This window comes from Oculina patagonica, chromosome 4, assembly GCF_052425735.1.
Source record: "Oculina patagonica isolate OP01 chromosome 4, crgOcupat, whole genome shotgun sequence".
Taxonomy (NCBI): domain Eukaryota; kingdom Metazoa; phylum Cnidaria; class Anthozoa; order Scleractinia; family Oculinidae; genus Oculina; species Oculina patagonica.
This window is the reverse complement of record NC_135761.1, coordinates 35345200-35352404: the sequence shown is the minus strand read 5'-3', so window position 1 is coordinate 35352404 and position 7205 is coordinate 35345200. Positions and strand designations below refer to the sequence as shown.

At 35.7% G+C, this 7205-nt stretch overlaps 1 pseudogene; it reads right to left on the bottom strand.

Moving 5' to 3' along the window:
• Nucleotides 1-2831: 2831 nt before the first annotated feature.
• On the bottom strand, nucleotides 2832-6680 carry LOC144652406 (ATP-dependent DNA helicase Pif1-like; annotated as a pseudogene).
• Nucleotides 6681-7205: the final 525 nt, after the last annotated feature.

The window sequence follows — 7205 nt, the reverse complement described above, 5'->3', positions numbered from 1 at the left end:
TATTAAATTTTTCAATTTTGAACTGGACACATCGACGCACTTAAAGCTAAAAAATGCAAATTTTTTCCCAAAAAATTGAAATTCCGGTCATTAAATATATTTAAACATCTGCTTAATGAGCACTCACCTAACCTTTCCAAAAATTTTTATCTCTTTCGCAAATTGTTTTTATAGTTGAAAAGTTGAAGTTTCTTAACGGCAGTTCACATTGCAAAAGTTTCTGATATTCCATAATGAGTTTGTAAAATTTCATGGGGAAGAAAGCGTGTGATCTTGAAATGTTAATGTTGTTTCTCAACAAAACAGCTAATGAAGATGAGAATGCTTCTTTCATGCTTGAAAGCAGATCTCCTTGCAAGGCGGAATAGTACAGAACATCTTTATGTGCATTTCCGATGGCTCTTGAAAGAGTGTTTTTATTTTTTTTTATTTTTTTTTTATTTATTTATTGACACACAAAGAACACTACTTACTTAACAAATACATACACTACCTACGATGCTAATTACAAGACATTACTTATTACATTATTTAATATACATTTTCTTTTTAAATAATAATATCGCAATAACACGCCTTGAAAGAGTGTTAATGACTTCAACACACTGTTGAGGCATATCTCTTTTGATTTTATCTTCAACACCAAAGTAGCTTTTCCGTCATTTTTGGTTGAAAGTAGATTTCATTCTGCATGCAAGGATTTAGATCTGACTCGCCTTACTCATTGGTTCAAGACATGAGACAAGCTCAGGAAATCTTTCCACCATTTACGTCTTTCAGTAAGTGATAAAATCCTTAGCATCAGGGAAGGTTCTGGGTAAAACCTTCAAGATAGTTTGAAATTTCTATGACATGTTTCTTGTTCATGGTTAAAAAATGTAAATTTGTCTGATGCATCAGACTGTATTATTAGTCATGCACTGTCACACCTGAGAGGCAAAAAATGTACCCGTATGAGACATCACTCGCACTTATTATTTATTATTATCAGGGTTTACTTAATCTGAATTTATAATGCTATTTCTGTAATAGTTCCTTGTTATTCTTTTTTATTGTCTGTCATGATGTCCTCAGGTTGCTGACTGTATAAATAATAATTATATTAATACTGTATAAATACCCTCTAATGTCTTTAGACAGATTTGCTTCCATTGGGTAGTCTCCAAAAAAAGAGACCTGCAATACAAGAAAAAAAAACAAGACATTTACTTCTATGTATCAACTTGAAAGATTACTAACAGTGCTTTATGTCACTGGTTGTTAATTTTTTTCTTTATTGTTTTCATCCTTCTCTTTTTTAATATCTTAATTTTACTTAATGATTGCTTTACTTGACAGATTTGACCAAAAAAGTAAAATTTAATATTGCTCTTTAATAAGAACACTGAATGAAAAAAAAAAACGGTTATAAGATTATTCCGTAAGTGTAACCCAGTGTATCCTATCATGGCCAAGGATACACAGTAACATTGTCAATATACTTTATTTTGTATGTGCTTTTGGCACTTGCAGTTTCTTGCAAATTTAGTCCTTCTTTTACATCAAGTTGAATACTGATATAACTGTAAGTAGAAAAAAGAACAAACATGTTGGGGCAAAAGGGGATCTAGTTTTCCATATCATTTTAAATTAACTTCCTCCAAAAAATAATTTCCCAAATAGAACTTATTTACCTCATTGAATAGCATCTTTGATGTTTCACTTGCATCTTGAGTAAAAAGATTAAAAAGTTTGACTTTCTTATAAGCTAAACCAGTGATTGTTTGCTGGATCCCCCTACCCCTCTGGAAGTTCCTTTAAAAAGTTTGGCATTTTAAACACCCCTCCCCCTCAGAATTTCCAGTGACCTTCCTTCGGATGGGAATGGATGTTTTCCAGAACTGCACATTTCACATTTCATAACTTCATGGGGCACCACAAACTTGTTATTTCAGCTTTGTGCAAATGTAAAGTTATCTGCTTTTAATTGCAAGCTTGCATTAAGAATGATAAATTTCTCCAGCCACCATATCTACCACAAGCTTGTCTGGGTTTGTAATCTTGTTAAACTGTGATTATACATTTTTTAAAGATTTTAAGGAAAAGTACAATTTTTTTAAGTTTTAAAGACATGTTTCGACAGAGCATCTGTCATCTTCAGTTGAATGGTTTTTGATAAAGGAGGCTATTCATATTCAAAAGGAACTACCTTGCCTCAATCAGCAATTACACCATGTAATTTTTTTTTTTTTTTTTTTTTTTTTTTCCTTTTTTTTCCAAAACTCTCTTCAAATCAATATCATGCTTGCATAAGGCACCTATAAAACCTGCTCCTGGCCTTTGGAGGGTAGAGTTATCATGCCCAGTGACCACTCCAATGCAGTCATATACTGCCTAAAACATCAATCATTGCAGTTTGTCCAATATTGTCCAGTTATTTGTTAAATATTATTTGTTGGGACAGTGATTATTGGTTGGGACATTCCTGCTATAGACTAGTAATCTTTCTGTATTTATTTGATTTTGTGCCCTGGTTGGATATAAAGTTTTTGGACCTTGAGAGAAGGGTAAGCTGGGGGCTTATTAAATTTTCACCACTTTCAGCAAGTGTTAAATAAGTTTATTTTGCAACCAAACAATATTATAAAATGGTTGAGGAATTGTGTGCGCTGTGATTGGTCAATTTGATGACATTATATAGTCCCATAAAGCATGCTGCATACATCACACGCTTGCTTTATCGAGTTATAATGCATGCTTCTTACGTCACGAGCGACATCACTTCACGTCACGTCCAAAAGTTGACGGCTTCGTTTTTAGAGTGTGTAAATTCACTACAAGGTGATTCAACCCTAAACTGTGACAAAGTCTTCAGTGGGTGGCCTTGACAAATCCGATTTGTGGGGTTCCATTCTGTCATACAGCTCAACAACGGCATTTACACCTTCTTTCTCAAAATATGCCTGCACAATACCATTGGACACCTCCAATGGAAATTGATAGATGCAGTCTTCAGTCACATCTGCATTTATCTTTTCAATTTTGTCATGTTGCTCGAGAAAGTCATCAAAGTGGACGGCCTTTATTCTACAACAACGGAAGGTGGCTTCGTTAATTCCAGTGGCATGCCTGCATTGCTGGACAACCTCAGGGTCAGCTGCAAGAATTTGTTGCCCATTAAAACCAATAACCTGCAACGTATCAGCTGACCTCACACGCCAGACGGCTACGTAGACCAAGCCGGGAACAAATTTCTTTGAGGAGTGTAACATGAAGGCTGGGAGCTCTAAGCCTTGCAATTTGTGACATGCCACTGCATATGCCAATACAATAGGGAACTGATTTACGGTACCCATCTTCTCCCCTTAGGGATTCCTTTGTGTCCAGGTCTCCTGTTTGATATTCACCGTTACAACCACATCGAATTGAACCAGAAGTGTATCAGCACCATCTATTACACCTTTGAAAATTCCCATGCTCCCGTTTTTCAACATTTCCGACAAGTTCCATATTAACATGACCTTGCAGTCCTTCTTTAAAAACAGCACCTTCTCTCCTGGCCAATTCATCCTTTCAACATTGCCCTCAAATGTACCGTCAAATCGGAACATTTCACTGCCGAGATCATTGAGAGCTAAACGATTGAACAGCAATGCTCCATTCCTTTTGGAAAAAATATGGGTCAATGCAAGGTTCTAATTCTCTCAACAGTTTCACTAGAACATTTCCCGAGCCTGATGTATTTCGACGTGGCAGCAAAATTTTTCTCACTATAGCGTTCTCAAACATTCTAGATTTGAACATGATGTCGCCGGCATCAAAAAAGCTCGGGACAGGCTGCAGTTGTAGAAACTCTCCTACAATGATGATCTACTTGCCAGCAAATGGAAAACTTTTTTTTGTTGTTCCCTTTTTTTTATAATTGCAAGACTTACATCACTTACAATACTTAGAACAGTTACAATACTAACGCTACTTACAATTCTGGTGTCCCTTATAACATTAACGTAATTGACAATACTAACTTTACTATCAGCATTAACTTGTCTCACCAAACGAACATTTCTTGCAATACTAACATTACTTACAATAATTAAAAAAATACTTACAGCACTTTACATTTTTAATTAACAAGATAGCATGTTACTTAAAAAATAAATAAATAAATAAATAAGTTTAATCTAAATAGCTTACAGTTTTAAATATATTAGTGTAACCAAGATTTGAAAAACAACCAAAAATATATGTATATCGCATTATAAAAGTGCAAGATGAAGAGTATAGGAAAAAAGAACGATAGCCTCAATGTCTACGGGTATTGGGAAATATAATGACAGGGTAGTGGGATTTTCTCATCTGAATAAAGTGAATTAATTTGGGCTCAGGAGGGGGGATTAACGGATCCCATTTCTTCAGATTGGATTTAGTTTTATGGGCTTCAATATAAATCGTGATTGAAGAGTAGTGAACGTTTTTACATGAGGAATTTTTTCGTTACATCTACAGCACCAAATATAGTGTCTTGCTAATAAGAAACAAAAATTTAATTGAAGAGAAAACTTTGAGGTATCAGACTTAAGTCCCAGAAATATTGCAATGTCTTTGAGATAGTTTGGTGGTATTAGCTGGGAATTTTGAAGAATGGAAAACTTGCAAGGCCAGATTCTTCAGACATCAGATCATGATGTAGAGCGTTGACAAGTTCTATCATTCTTGCACTCGACATCCTGGCTTCATCCCAGATTATAACATCCACTTTACGCAATTTTTCACATAGCCTTCTGTCACCAGCAGCAGGATGAAGTAATTGTTTAGACGGCATATCTGCGGCGCCAAGGCCATAAAACAAATGGACTGTAAACTTTCATAAACTTTACAGGCGATTCCACTAGAACAAACAACAACAACATTTAGGCCACATTGTTTACAGTCTCCCCCCTGTCTGATGGCATTTACTACCGTAGATTTTTCTGCACCAACCTGACCAGTAATCAAGAGGTTATGCCCACTGCCAGCTAACTGCAGAATTTCTGCTTGTTGTATGAAAGAGAGGATAAAACAGTGTTTGAGTCATAGAAATGGCATTGAAAGAAAAAATGTACAGTTCTGATACTCTTCCAAGTCTATAAACATTGGAAAAGCTGTGATAACTGCAACAGACGAACTTGGTCAGGAATGTTGAAGTCTCAGTTTGTAAACGTGACTGCTATGGTCATCAACATCTAACAAGCACAGCAAAAGTTTGATAATAATAATAATAATAATAATAATAATAATAATAATAATAATAATAATAATAATAATCATTTCTATAGCGCTATTTAGCTAATCTTTCATAGCGCTTTACAATCACTATGCTAAAAAAAATAAAAATAAAATATAGAAATACCTAACTAAATTAATCTATTGAGCTAAAATATCTATACATGCAGAGAGTGAAATTTTAAAAGTTAAAAATTTAAAAACTAAAAATATCATGATTATTTAACTGGACTTAGAGTAAACGTGTATAAGAAATAAAAATTAAATGTCATAGGCTTCTTTAAAAAGATAAGTTTTTAGGTTCTTCTTAAAAATGTCTTCTGATGCCGATTTTCGGATGCTTAGTGGCAGGTTGTTCCACAGCCTTGGCGCAGCAGTGCTGAACGCCCGGTCTCCATAGGTCTTGAGTTTAGCCATGGGCTCAGTTAGCAGTTCTTGGCCACTGGAACGTAGTGACCGAGAGAACTTTCTAAAACTTAGCATACTAGAAACATAGGATGGTGTTTTGTCGTTGAGTGCTTTGTAGACTATTAACAGTAGTTTAAAAATAATACGGAATTGTACGGGTAGCCAATGTAGCTTAAACATTATTGGGGTAATAGAATCATATTTCCTTGTTAACGTGACAATGCGAGCAGCTGTATTCTGAACACGCTGTAATTTACAAATTAACTTTTTCGGAATACCATACAGAATTGAGTTGCAATAGTCGAGCTTGGAACCAATAAAAGCGTGAATGAGAATTTCCGCAGAGTCCTGAGTGAGATATTTGCGAATCTTTGATATGTTCCTGAGATGGTAATTTGCCTCATTGCATATCTTTTACACATGTTGTTCCATACAAAGGCAATTGTCAATGATGACTCCTAGGTTGCGTGCAGAAGACTTAGGGGCAATGTACTCATCTCCAACCCGAATATGTTTAAGATCAGGGCAATGTCGAAATTTGGAGCTAATGACGACTAGTTCAGTTTTGTCCTGGTTAAGTTTCAATAAGTTGTTACACATCCAACGATCTATTTCTTCAACACAGCGTTCAACACGAGACTTTGCTTCTTCAAGGTCAACACAGCAATCAGTCTTGAAGGATATATAAAGTTGCGTGTCATCAGCATACAGATGATATAGCAAGTTGTGCTGCTTGATGATATCAGCAATCGGTGCAGTGTAGATGAGGTACAGCAGTGGGCCCAGTACTGACCCCTGAGGCACCCCGCGAAGCAAGGGTCCATTTGACGACAGGCCTTCCTCTACTTTAACAAACTGTTTACGCGAAGTTAGGTAAGACTTAAACCAGGCCAATGCAGTTCCTTTCACTCCAAAACGGTTTGAGAGTCTAGATATTAGTATTGCATGATCAACCGTATCAAATGCTGCAGAAAGGTCTAATAACAGCAATATAACCGATTTGTTTTGATCAAGAGCACACAAGATGTCATTTTGTACTCTAAGAAGTGCTGTTTCAGTTGAGTGAAATTCCTTGTATGCTGACTGATTGATGAATAAATGCAAAATCCAGGTCACAAACCTTCCAGGCAGGTCGCAGTAGAATTTGCAGCCACCAAAGCAACTATTTTAATAGCCTTGGGCAACATTTCTCTTCTAACACTTGTTCGAGGTGATCCCTGTTCAAAGTAGGTGAATGTTTACATTAAAAAACATACTTTGTGTAAAAGTTTTCCTGCCAGACCACTGAGTCATCTTACCTAGAGACTATGAAGTTTTGACCAACAGTTTTCCTTGTTGTTCTTTTCTGTGTCAATTTTAAGACAATGTATTCTTGATTGTCCTGAGATAGCGGAGCAACACAGGAGAGAAGCAAACTAAAATTCATGCATTGCCTAGCTTAATCAATTATTATTTCTCTGCCTTTTTCAAAACTCCCTTTCAATTTGGTACAAAGCTCTTAAATCTCTGAATATATAATCCTTTTTTCAACATTCGCTTTTGATGCAACTTCAACC